Source organism: Sabethes cyaneus, chromosome 1, assembly GCF_943734655.1.
Source record: "Sabethes cyaneus chromosome 1, idSabCyanKW18_F2, whole genome shotgun sequence".
Classification (NCBI taxonomy): Eukaryota; Metazoa; Arthropoda; class Insecta; order Diptera; family Culicidae; genus Sabethes; species Sabethes cyaneus.
The window spans coordinates 22,124,811-22,138,255 of NC_071353.1; the positions used below are offsets into that span (position 1 = coordinate 22,124,811).

The 13,445-nt window shown below is 38.6% G+C and overlaps 1 protein-coding gene across 11 annotated transcripts in view; it reads left to right on the plus strand.

Annotated features, from left to right (window-relative positions):
• The window catches only part of LOC128732679 (peripheral plasma membrane protein CASK), a 780,557-nt gene that overhangs the window by 209,247 nt on the left and 557,865 nt on the right, over positions 1-13,445 (plus strand). The window lies entirely within an intron of this gene.

Sequence of the window (13,445 nt, forward strand, 5' to 3'; positions counted from 1 at the left end):
TATGTGGTTTTTATATTTTTTTAAAAATTATACATACTAAATAGTGGAAATTAACAAATAGTTTCAAGATCAAATTTTCCCATACATTTCCTTTGTGACCGCATTGCTTCACAGGCAGGGACGACAGATAAATCATTACCTGTTTACTGTGATTTCGATTGCTTTTCTTTAAAAAAATGTGACAAAGTCTCCTCATCTCAACAGGTACAACGATTAAACCTCTAGCAATTTCATGTCTGTGCTTGGGAAGTACACCAGAAAAAATAACAAAACCTCCTCGTCCCAACAGGTCGAAAATTTTTCAAGTACGACAATCAAGCCTAGATCAATTTGAAATCTGTGTATAAGCTGACCAATTTGGGGGTAGACCAAATCGAGTGCTGACAAAATCGGAACATTACTATAATAGAATTTGCAGTAGTGAGGATTCTAAGTAACAATTTTGAAGCAGCTTTGGTCTATTTACAATTTATAACGGTTTTATTGCGGTATTAATCATTACCTCTGGTTTTATTGTGGTATGACACAATACCAAGACGCTACAAGTCAAAACATACTTATGGCTAGCTATAAAACCATAATAAAACTATTAATAAGGCTAGTTTATTGTGGTTGTTTATAATACCACCTTTTAAAACTACCACACCTGCGCCACATCTCTTATAACCTTAGTATAAGTGAAGCGTAGCAATATGGTGTACCAACAAAAATTGATCTTATTGTGTTTACTTGTCAAACCGCAATAAACCAATGTACTGCTATAATTATGATTACACCCTACCAAACCGATTTATTGCTGCTATTATAAAGAATATTAAAGCTCAAAACCGGAATCATTTTTTTGTGAGACCATGGTATATTCTAGTATTTTGTTTTAGCTCGCAAACAAAAATTCATCAAAGCAAAGTGTGAATTGTAGCAAGAATGTTAGTATCAATCGGGTTTTATGTCACAGCAAGCAACTAGAACGATGAGTAAAAGCTCCATTAAAAAGTAAATAAATATAATAAATAAACTAGAATGATTTGCAAGACAGTGATATTGACTAATCGACTAATACTAATAATATTTATTTTGTTTAAATCACTGGTTTTCCGGAATTGCAAAAATTTCGAAGGCTCGTTGATTTTATTCACTTTTTCCAGTATGCACGATACTGGGTCCGCCCAGTTAGCTCCGGGGTACGATGCTGGCCTAACAAGCCAGTCGTCGTATGTTCGACTCTCGACTGGGCGGTGCCGCTACAGAGTTAATACAGAGTTGCATTGGCACCGTAATTTTCCTGTACTCACTTTAGTAACCGGCTGCGAAGTCTGTCGATGAAGAAGGGTTCTGAAGGACGTTTATACTCATGGCTTTGCTTTTACGATAAAATTTAATGCGCATATGTTACACAACAGTGAAAACTGCCGAAATTTAATTGTTTATTCTATCGTTTATTTTATTATGGTCGCTATAAACCGAATCGATTAAAATGATTTGATAGTTAAACTTTAACTTTTCTGCTTACGAATATATATTTTCAAGTTACAAAACTAGCTAACGGATTTAGCTTTTACCAGAGCAAGTTCTAGGCATGGTGAAAGTGAAAAGCTTCAGTTATTATGGCGGTTGCTGTTAAGCAGCGAAAAGTATAATCGGTTTTGATGCTGCTTTCAGCAAAGCGTGATAAAACCACTTGCGATTCTGATCTTAAAGAGGTCTGTTATGATCTTAATCTTAAAGTTAACCGTTTTTACCTAAATTTTAATCGTGAAAAGCAAATCTATTCTTGCTCTTCATAGTTCAGGTTATCACGTTATAAAATTGAAAGCATTTTCACTGCGTTTTGGTCATTACATTGTTTGAACTTCCATTTTTGTTTCGTGCAAGACGAGTTAACGCTCATTACTTTTAACTTTAACTTACTTTTTTCATTACTACATAATACTTTTACAGAGGGCTTATTTTACGATTTTTAATTATTAGATTTGACATCGCCTCAAACGCGTCCCATGCTCTTTTTTGGAGTGTGAGAAAGTGTCTGGTGCAATCTAGAAAATTTCGATATAGGGCACAGGAGGGTATTTTCAGTCCATTGAGCGATGGCATCTATTTTTTCGGTCCATGGCCTAGTTCTAGTGGAAGAATAGGTGGTTTTGACGTTCTTTGAATAAAAAATAGTAGACTACTTACAGTCTTGAGAAAATAATTATAACATACTAGCTGACCCGACAAACTTCGTATTGCCACAAATTAACCTGTGTTGTACATAAATCATGATTCTCGGATGATCTTTGTCACAATCTCGAGTTTTGCAAGTTTCTGAGGAGTTCAACCTTAGATGATTCATTTTGGCAGTTACGTAACTATGAAAGCATCCCAGGCAACCAATAAGCATCACCAATGCTATTCAACTGTAGGCCAATAAGCATTTAAGTCGCCTTAAATGCTACTTAAATGCTATTTTGGCAAAATATACAGCTACTTTACTGATAACCTTCTTATAGTGCTGACAATGCTAATTTACAGCTAATTACCGACACGAAGAATTTGAATACAATTTTGGATGCCAATTTACAACACCTATGCAGTCAAAAAGAAATATACAAAAGCGTGCAGTATAAAATGCCAGATACGCTGATTTGCTGCTTATGTTAATGCTTATTAGTTACCAGGAATGGGTAGTTTAATATACAATTTTTTCAATTGCATATGCATATGCAATTTTTCCTCACAGTAAAGTAGAAAACAACTCCCCTGTCCCCTCAGTGCATAGCCAGAAAGCGGATAGTAATATTCGCCATGATTGTACAACATTTCGCTGAATATCATTTTGCGGAAACCCTTCAGCGGAATGTACCATTTCACGGAAAACTTTTTTTTGGAAAGTACCATTTCGCGATCCTCTCCTTACTCCCAGGTAGAACTCCAGAAACCCAGGTAGACTTACGAAAACAAATAAACCTAGACAGTAGTGATTTCTACGGGGAGTTGCCTCCCCAAAGTGGGCGGCGCTTCCGACGGCGGGTCACCGGCAACACTCGAGGCCGTCTCGTTCTGAATGATCTAGTATTACTATAGATAGTTTTTGTTGTCTTGTTATTGACTAATGTTTTATGGAAGAGTCTCGAACTTCTCGAGTTCGATTAGTTTTTGAGTTTCGCAAAAATTTCTGTTTTATTTGTATGAGAGTCCATATTCCCCTACCACAGGGGTGAGAGGTCTCTAACTATCATAAAATAAATTCAAGACTCAAAAATCTCCCACATGCCAAATTTGGTTCCATTTGCTTGATTAGTACTCAAATCATAAGGAAATTTGTTTTTCATTTGTATGGAGCCCCCCTTTCTAAAGTGCGAAGTGGTCCTAATTCACCATAGAAAATATTCTTGCCCACAAAAACACCCACATGCTAAATTTGGTTCCATTTGCTTGGATAGTTCTCGAGTTATGAGGAAATTTGTATTTCATTTGTATGGAAGCCCCCCCCCTCTTAAAGTTGGGAGGGGTCCTAGTTCACCATAGAAAATTTTCTTGCCCTCGAAAACTTGCCCTCTAGAACTAGAGTTATGAGGAAATTTGTATTTCGTTTGCATGATAGCCCCCCCTCCTAAAAGGTAAGGGGTCCTAATTCATCATAGGAAAAATGGTTGCCTTCAAAAACACCCACATGTCAAATTTGGTTCTATTTGCTTGATTAGTTCTCGAGTTATGAGGAAATTTGTATTTCATTTGTATAGGAGCCCCCCCCCCTCCTAAAGTGGGGAGGGGTCCTAATTCATCATAGAAAAAATTCTTGCTTCCCACCCACGTGCCAAATTTTGTTCCATTTGCTTGATTAGTTCTCGAGGTATGAAGAAATTTGTATTTTGTTTGTATAGGAGCCCCCCCTCTTAAAATGGGGAGGGGTCCTAATTCATAATAGAAAATTTTCTTGCCCTTGAAAACTTTCACATGCCAAATTTGGTTCCATTTGCTTGATTAGTTCTCGAGTTATGAGGAAATTTGTATTTCATTTGTATGGAAGCCCCCCCCCCCCTCTTAAAGTTGGGAGGGGTCCTAATTCACCATAGAAAATTTTCTTGCCCTCGAAAACTTTCACATGCCATATTTTGTTCCATTTGCTTGATTAGTTCTCGAGTTATGAGGCAATATGTATTTCTTTTGTATGGGAGCCTCCCCTTCTAAAGTGGGGAGGGGTCCCAATTCATCATAGAAAAAAATTTTGTCTCCAAAAACACCCACGTGCCAAATTGGGTTCCATTTGCCTGATTAGTTCTCGAGTTATGAGGAAATTTGTATTTCATTTGTATGGAAGCCCCCCCTCTTAAAGGCGAGAGGAGTCATAATTCCTTTTTCTAAAGTGGGGAGGGGTCCCAATTTACCATAGAATAAATTCTTGTCACCAAAAACACCCACATGCCAAATTTTGTTCTATTTGCTTGATTAGTTCTCGAGTTATGAGGCAATATGTATTTCTTTTGTATGGGAGCCTCCCCTTCTAAAGTGGGGAGGGGTCCCAATTCATCATAGAAAAAAATTTTGTCTCCAAAAACACCCACGTGCCAAATTGGGTTCCATTTGCCTGATTAGTTCTCGAGTTATGAGGAAATTTGTATTTCATTTGTATGGAAGCCCCCCCTCTTAAAGGGGAGAGGAGTCATAATTCCTTTTTCTAAAGTGGGGAGGGGTCCCAATTTACCATAGAATAAATTCTTGTCACCATAAACACCCACATGCCAAATTTTGTTCTATTTGCTTGATTAGTTCTCGAGTTATGCAGAAATCTGTGTTTCATTTGTATGGGAGCCCCCCTATTAATGGGGGAGGGGTCTCCAACCATCACTAAAACCTTTCTTGGCCCCAAAAACCTCTACATGCAAATTTTCACGCCGATTGGTTCAGTAGTTTTTGATTCTATAAGGAACATACGGACAGACAGACAGACAGACAGAAATCCTTTTTTATAGGTATAGATTAAAATTGTATGTCGGTAAAGTAATTTTATTGGCGAAAGAAAAGGCAAATAGGATGAATTTAGAAACCTGCTGAAAATACCCTCCCGAACCCTATAATCAAAAAATATATTGCGTCATTTAATGGCAGAATTAATGCTCGCACCCACGCTCTTTCGGTTGGTACCCGAATGTATTACTAACTAAACTATTGCTGCAGTTTTATATTAAGTAGTCTAATATCCAATTTTGTTTTATTCTCCCAGTTCTATCACTTCTTGCACCCACTCGCCTCGACGATATTTAGTTTTTGTATGATTGCTTTTTGGCCTATATATCGATATTTTATATTTATCACTTTTTGCACCAGACACTTCCTCACTCCCCAAAAAAATAATTTACGTCATGACCGTCATACAAGTAAAAATATTTATAGCAATTCGATGAAAAGCAGACATATCGATATTAAAAAGTGCTCCGATTTTGTTTAAATGTTGTATGCTTATTCCAAAAAAATATTATGCCTATAATTATATACATGGCGGTCGACAGGCATGGAATGGAAAAAATGGCGATTCCGAAGACCACCATAACTCGGAAGGGAGCACCCTAAGCGCTAAATCTTCTATACCTATAAAGAAGGATTTCTGTCTGTCTGTCTGTCTGTCTGTCTGTCCCTATGTTCCTTATAGAATCAAAAACTACTGAACCAATCGGCATGAAAATATGCATGTAGAGGTTTTCTGGGGCCAGGAAAGGTTTTAGTGATGGTTAGAAACCCCTCCCCCCACTAAGAGGGGGGGCTCCCATACAAATGAAACACACATTTCTGCATAACTCGACAACTAATCAAGCAAATAGAACAAAATTTGGCATGTGGGTGTTTTCGGTGACAAGAATTTATTCTATGGTAAATTGAGACCCCTCCCCTCTTTATAAGGGGAATTATAACTCCTCTCCTCTTTAAAAGGGGGGGCTTCCATACAAATTTCCTCATATCTCGAGAACTAATCAAGCAAATGGAACCAAATTTGGCATGTGAAGGTTTTCGATGGCAAGAATATTTTCTATAGTAAATTAGGATCCCTCCCCACTTTAAGAGGGGGGGCTCCTGTACCAAAGAAACACAATTTTCCTCATAACTCGAGAAGTAATTAAGCAAATGGAACCAAATTTGGCATGTGGGTGTTTTTGGAGACAAAATTTTTTTCTATGATGAATTGGGACCCCTCCCCGTTTTAGGAGGGGGGATCCTATACACATGAAATACAAATTTCCTCATAACTGAAGAACTAATCAAGCAAATGGAACAAAATTTGGCATGTGAAAGTTTTCGAGGGCAAGAATATTTTCTATGGTAAATAAGGACCCCTCCCAACTTTAAGAGGGGGGGGGGGGCTCCTATACAAACGAAATACAAATTTCCTCATAACTCGAGAGCTAATCAAGCAAACAAAACCAAATTTGGCATGAGAAAGTTTTCGAGGGCAAGAATATTTTCTATGGTGAATTAGGACCCCTCCCAACTTTAAGAGGGGGGGCTCCTATACAAACGAAATACAAATTTCCTCATAACTCGAGAACTAATCAAGCAAATGGAACCAAATTTGGCACGTGGGTGTTTTTGGAGACAAAATTTTTTACTATGATGAATTGGGACCCCTACCCACTTTAGGAGGGGGGGCTCCTATAAAAATGAAATTCAAATTTCCTCATAACTCGAGAACTAATCAATCAAATAGAACCAAATTTGGCATGTGGAGGTTTCTGGAGGCAAAAATATTTTCTATGGTGAATTAGGACCCCTCCCAACTTTAAGAGGGGGTGCTTCTACACAAATGAAATACAAATTTCCTTTCTCGAATTATGGAGAACTAATCAAGCAAATGGAACCATATTTGGCATGTGGGTGTTTTTGGAGGCAACCATTTTTTCTATGATGAATTAGGACCCCTTACCTTTTTAAGAGGGGGAGCTCTCATACAAACGAAATACAAATTTCCTCATAACTCAAGAACTAATCAAGCAAATGGAACCAAATTTATCATGTGAGTGTTTTTGTAGGCAAGAATATTTTCTATGGTATATTTTCTATGGATTTCCCCACTTTAAGAGGGGGGGCTCCTATACAAATAAAAAACAAATTTCCTCATAACTCGAGAACTAATCAAGCAAATGGAACCAAATTTGGCATGTGGGAGTTTTAGATGGCAGAAATTTTTTCTATGGTGAATTACGACCCCTTCCCCTTTTATGAGGGGAGCTCCCATACAAATGAAATTCAAATTTCCTTATAACTTGAGAACTAATCAAGCAAATGGAACCAAATTTGGCATGTGGGAGATTTTGGAGTCTTGAATTTATTTTACGAGAGACCTCTCACCCCTGTGGTAGGGGGATATGGACTCTCATACAAATAAAAGAGAAATTTTTGCGAAACTCAAAAACTAATCGAACTCGAGAAATTCAAGACTCTTCCATAAAACATTAGTCAATACAAGACCACAAAAACTATCTATAGTAACACTAGATCATTCAGGACGAGACGGTCGCGAGTGTTTCCGGTGACCCGTCGTCGGAAGCGCCGCCCACTGGGGGGCTTGCAAAACTCGAGATTGTGACAAAGATCATCCGAGATTCATGATTTATGTACAACACAGGTTAATTTGTGGCAATACGAAGTTTGTCGGGTCAGCTAGTAAATAATAAAAACGGGTCCAAAATAATAAGTACATAGTACTTAAACAAAATCAGGGGTTCTTTTAAATTCGGATTCTACTTTTTTCATGGAATTGCTGATATAAGATAAAATATGAAACAAAACTATCAACCGAATCCTTGCCCATTTTTGGAAGCAAATGTATTTCGTGGTTTTTGTTCAGGTCACAGTCGGTCTGCTATGTGCCCGTAGGAAACATAGAATCATCTTTCTGTAAACATATAGTAGACATTTTTCTTTAAAAGATTTTAAAGACTATGCTATCGGTTGTAGAAAAATTTTAAAATTTGCTCTTACTACTTGCAAAAGTGATTGTTTTAGTGTTCCGATTCGCACGGGTGATTTATCTTTGATTTTGTCATCTCACAAACAAATATGCTATTGAAGTGATATCAAATGTCCAAAACCCAATAATCCCCGAAGCTTTTAAATATATTTATTCTGAGGGGATAATGAACCCATATTAGGGGTTATAAATAATCAAAGGTGAATATAGTTCACGCCTTATTCGTTAGCAGAATAACCACCACAACGCCGCTAAGAAATTGTTTTGAGCAAACTAACTTGCCAGCATCCCGTCACGTGCTCCATCGGCAATAGTTGTCAGGGCAAATTTGTTGACGGCTACGTGTTAATCGGTACACCTACCGTCAGCAAACTATTATCGTACTGCTTTGTGAAAAACCTAAAAAAAAACGCGAAATATACAGTCCTGACCCGTAAAAATATTTCCCCAGGGGAGGATTGTGGTGAATTGTTTTGATAGCTTTTAGCACGATAATTGCAGGTTTTTGTACTGGGAATCGAACTTGCAACTTTCGACAAGCGAGGTCAGTGGTTTAGCTCCCTGCTAAGTGTCTCAGAACTTTCCGGAGTGAAGGATTAAAAAAAAGTGCAGACTGTGTTCCTCTAAAGCTGTGAATTTCACCGGGAGGGTAATGATGAAAGAAAGGTTGGGTGGCCATTTTCCGTTGAGCATTTTCAGCAGTGTCATCGTTTGTCATCGTTGCGAGCTTGTTCTACGTGAATTCTGCCGCGCATGGAATGGGTAGCGTATTTTCTCCTCCCGGTTCGACCTTGTCTTGTGGCCTTCATAACCTCCGCAACAACCGCCATCTTCACTACACTCACTATGGCGTCGGCACGGTAGCAGCGCAAGTGCAAGTAGTATGGCTTGAAAGATGATACGTTTCAGTACGGAAACGCGGAGGAAGTGCGGCTCGTTTAACGTCAAAGTTGATCACCACGAGAGCATAAGAGCCACATATAATGACGTTGATATTGATGCGCTGAGGAGCTGTATAGTAATGATGGAGTGTCGCGTTGGATCGCTTTAAAGTGGGAAGGATATTTTCCGTTGAATTTTTTTTTCAGCTCAACCAGCAATATCGTGAAACAACATCTATTTATGACAGCTTTCAGCTGGTTTGGGTGTTGGAGAGAATTGTATTTCTGTTACCATAATAGCAATAGAATGATGCCCTGTACGTTTTGCGTATCGAAAAAAACTTCCTCTCTGTTGTTTGCACATAAAACCTCCAAAATTATCCAACCGAAGTAACCGTCTGACTGGTTTCTCGGTTGCAGTCAAGCAAAACTAACTAGAATGTGATATGGCCAGTACACAATGCAATCTGAATCTGCCAGAGGCTAAATACGCGGAAAATAAGGGAAGCGAACGAAAATTGTGAATAACCGGCTCTTTTTCTGCTTTTTTTTTTTTCTATTTGCGGCACGTTACACGAACTTGTACCGCGAAAACTGAGGGTGGTTCGAATAAAGTGACCCATTTTGTCCTTTCTAGCTGCCAGAGCAGTCAGCTGTTTTAAAACGCACAGTCCAATAATTCTATTGGCAGTTGATGATTTCTGGAATGGTGAAGCAGAATGCCGATCGAGCAATTTATCTGATTATGTTTAAATGTTTCAATTTTCTGTAGTGAGAAAGATATTGGAAGGTTTATGGGGGGAAAGGGAGATTGTCGTTGGCTGTTCGGAAATGTCGCCGTTTTAGAAAGTAAACGGACTGTAGGCACAACCAGCAATTCGAAGCGCAGTGAATGTCACTGCGAAATAGAAGGCACGAAACGAAAGCTAGAAGCCGCGAGGCATTTGATTTTTGAGAGAAATGAAATTTCGGCGTGATTTTTCCGGAATAGTTGAAAAATCACGAGTAGAAAAATAAACGGTTTCTTTCTGGTGTGGTGGGTTGCTTTGGGTGGGGGGGCCGCCAGGAGATGTTTTTAATTAAAAACTTCTTGCAATTGATGATTTTGCCTTTTGGTCCAGTTCGGTGATGCCGAGATCCAGTGCACAAAACTAATGTGGGTCGGGTTGAAGACGAAAAGGAAAAAAACAGCCCTTGGAGAAGAAACATAAATCGGAGGCGACAGATTTGTGCAATAATTGAAAATGGATCTTTGGTGGAAAATGGAAATAACTGGTCGCAATCTGGTACATTAACAAATGAAAATCGGTGCAAAGCGAACGCTTGCGATGCTTTATCGTAAACGGCAAATATTGTGCTCGTGTCTTAGTGCCACAATTTCGAAGATTTGTTTGTGACGTTGTCCATTGGAATGAACGATTTGTTTTTCGAAGCAGCACCAAGATTTTTTTCCTGTGCTAATCTATCTAAAAGAAGAGTGGAATTGAAAACAACGCGAATCATTACTTATAACTGATAAATTGCTTTTTTTTTCGTTCTATCCAATCAGCAAATATTTTTTCCAATATTTGATTCGAGATAAAACATGCACATTAATGAATGTTGCTATTTTTCTTTTAAATCATAAAAACTTTTGAAAGGACTTGTGTAGTATGGATTCTTGAATCGAGCATAAAACTAATAAAAACCGAGTGACTGGAAAAAAATGGTTTATTAGGCGTTCAATGGTATAATAGGTTAAATTACGTCCCCGTCATCAAAAATGAAGGTACTTGCAGTTACACTTTTTGCTCTATCTCTACTGATTTTTAATCGAGTTTTATGCAACTAGTCTTGAAAGTCTTGAACCACATTAGATGGGTCTTTAATGGAAAAATACGTTGGTAAATTATGACTCCATTTGCCCGGAGATATTCCAGATCGCCAATCATGCCGTATTTCCAACGAAAATTCAAAATGGCCACTTTTTTTGAGTTCCGGTTGAACCGATACCGGATGTTCTGGAGTGTGGGGCTTAAGCCAGCGCTCTACAGGATAGTGTAAGAGTCATTATTAGTGGCTATAAATAAAATGGATATCTTTTGCGCAGTCAATTAATCAGATTTCTAGTTTAATTTCATCTGCTACTTACGATCAAAAAAAAATCCCACTGCGATCTGGAATATCCCCGGGAAAATGGAACTCAAGTTTACCAACATATATTTCCATTGAAGGCCAATCTAATGTAGTTCTTTTAAGAATAGTTACATAAAAATCGATTGCAAATCAGTGGAGATAGAGCCAAACGTGTAACTGCAAGTACCTTCATATTTGATGTCGGGGATGTAAAGGTTAACTTATAAATTGACTTTTTTGCTTAACGTAAGTGATGTGTCTTGTTTGTTCGTGTAAAGGTTAAATTGAGCAAAACTACGAAATGACTTCAGCCACATTACGATAACGTCTGCAATTAATTCAATCCAAATTAAAAATTTTGCTGGGATTATACTTAGGATTTTTTTCTTATATGTTAATGTTTTCTAGGCACTCTTTTACCAAGTAATTTTTTAACGCTAATACCTCCGCCAATTATGAATGAATTTTCATGGTTTAGATACTGATCGACTCATAATAGATGTAGCAACTTTATGTGATTTTTATTATAACTTGCTTTTCCAATCTAGTGAAAATTAACGAAAATCCCCATACATTTTTTTCATGATCGGCTTGCTTCACAGGAAAGGACGACTGTTATATACACCATCTGTTTACTGTGACTTTGATTATTTTACTTTTCGAAAAAAAAAGTGCCAGAATCTCCTCGTCCCAACAGGTCTAAGATTCTTTACGACGATTAAACCTCGACCAATTTGATGTCTCTGCTTGAAAAGTGCACTAGAAAAAGATGACAACACCTTCTCATCTTATCAAGATTTCTTAGGACCGCGAATAAACTTAGATCAATTTGATGTCTGTGTTAGAGAAGTGCGTCTAAAAGTGACAGAATGCCCTCAACACAACAAGGTTTTTTCAATGTTGCGAATCGAGCGAGAGGTCAGCCATACCTACTCACACGCGAAAGAGAAACATAGCATTCAAAGCTTACGCTGCACCGCAGGCGTAAAAGAAATAGCCGCCGGTGCTTTGTGCAGACATTCTGCTACCCACACACACCGCGTGCGCATATTCTCACATCTTTTTCCTGCATAGCTTACTCCCGAGTCAAAAAACTCGTGGGAAATCAGCTGCACATGAGGTTGGTGGCGCACTGGGATTCAAATTTTGCATTACTTTTTCTTCTTCTTCATCTTCGCCCCCGATTCTACTCGCGGGCGGGGGTCCAAGCCGTCGTGAGTAATCGGTATCGGGCTGCAACGACGAACGACGTGCGACGACGAACGACATGCGACGACTGTAGCTGTTAGCTAAACAAACACACTCGCAAAAACTCCTTACAGTGCATGAAGAAATAAGAGCGCGAGTTTTAAAGGGATGCTTCTGCCGGCGTATTCATTAGAATGAGTACGCGTGTGTAAGAAAATTAGACCACACGAATGCGGGCTTCACAACACTGGGTTTCTTACGACGGCAATTAAACCTAGACTGATTTGATGTCTCAGCTAGGGAAGTACGCCAGAAAAACTTGTCCCAACACGTCGAAGATTCTCTACGACGATTAAACCTAGGCCAATTTGATATCTGTTGACCAAACTCGTGTTTTAGTCTTTGACCTTGAAATGCGGTCAGGCATTAACATTAATATTTTTTTGAAACGATGGTTTTTACAATTGATGGGGGGACGGTAAGGGAAAGTAATGAAAATTTTTTGGGAATGGAGGGGAAAGAGTGGAAAGGAGGGGGGGGGGGGGTGATAGGTAGCTACGCTTAACAAGTTGTCTTTGTGACTCCTATCTTTTGTCCAATGCTGGAAGGTGCATGGGTCGAACCAAGCTATAATCAGAGATTATAACCGGATTAGAAACCACGACACCGTTATACCTGCCGCTGAGTAGATCCTTTAAGAAAAGAGATTCTGTGGTACGTCGTCTGCTCTCTAAGCTTTCCGTTCCAATCAACATGCATAACGACTTATAATCGGGCATCTCTCCAGACCATCCTAAATTCCGAAGTCGAATTCGTTCGACTCGTTTCTTATGCACTTCATAGCATGGTTGCCAAATTATTCTCGCGTATTCAATACCACTGCGTACTAAGGCATTGTATAGAGTAATGATAGTATACGGGTCATTCAGATCTCCACTAAGGCGTTTGATTAAACCGAACAGTGAATTTGCCTTTGCCACTATCTTTTCCACATGACGAACAAAGTTGAGTTCATTATCTATTTCTACTCCAAGATCACATACACAATCCTTTCTAGGAATTACGTCACCTTCTATTAGATACTCAGACAACAATTTGTTTGATTTTCGAGTGAACGAAACCACGCTGCTCTTCGTTGTATTCACTTTGAGACCAAACATTTCGCAAAAGCCGACGAACCGATCGACGGTATCTTGAAGTATGCGACAATCTTTCATGCATTTTACTGGGAGAAAAATCTTAACATCGTCGGCATAAATTAGGACGTAAACATCGGGAAGTAGTTCCGGAAGCTCGTTTATGATAGTTAGGTAAAGTAA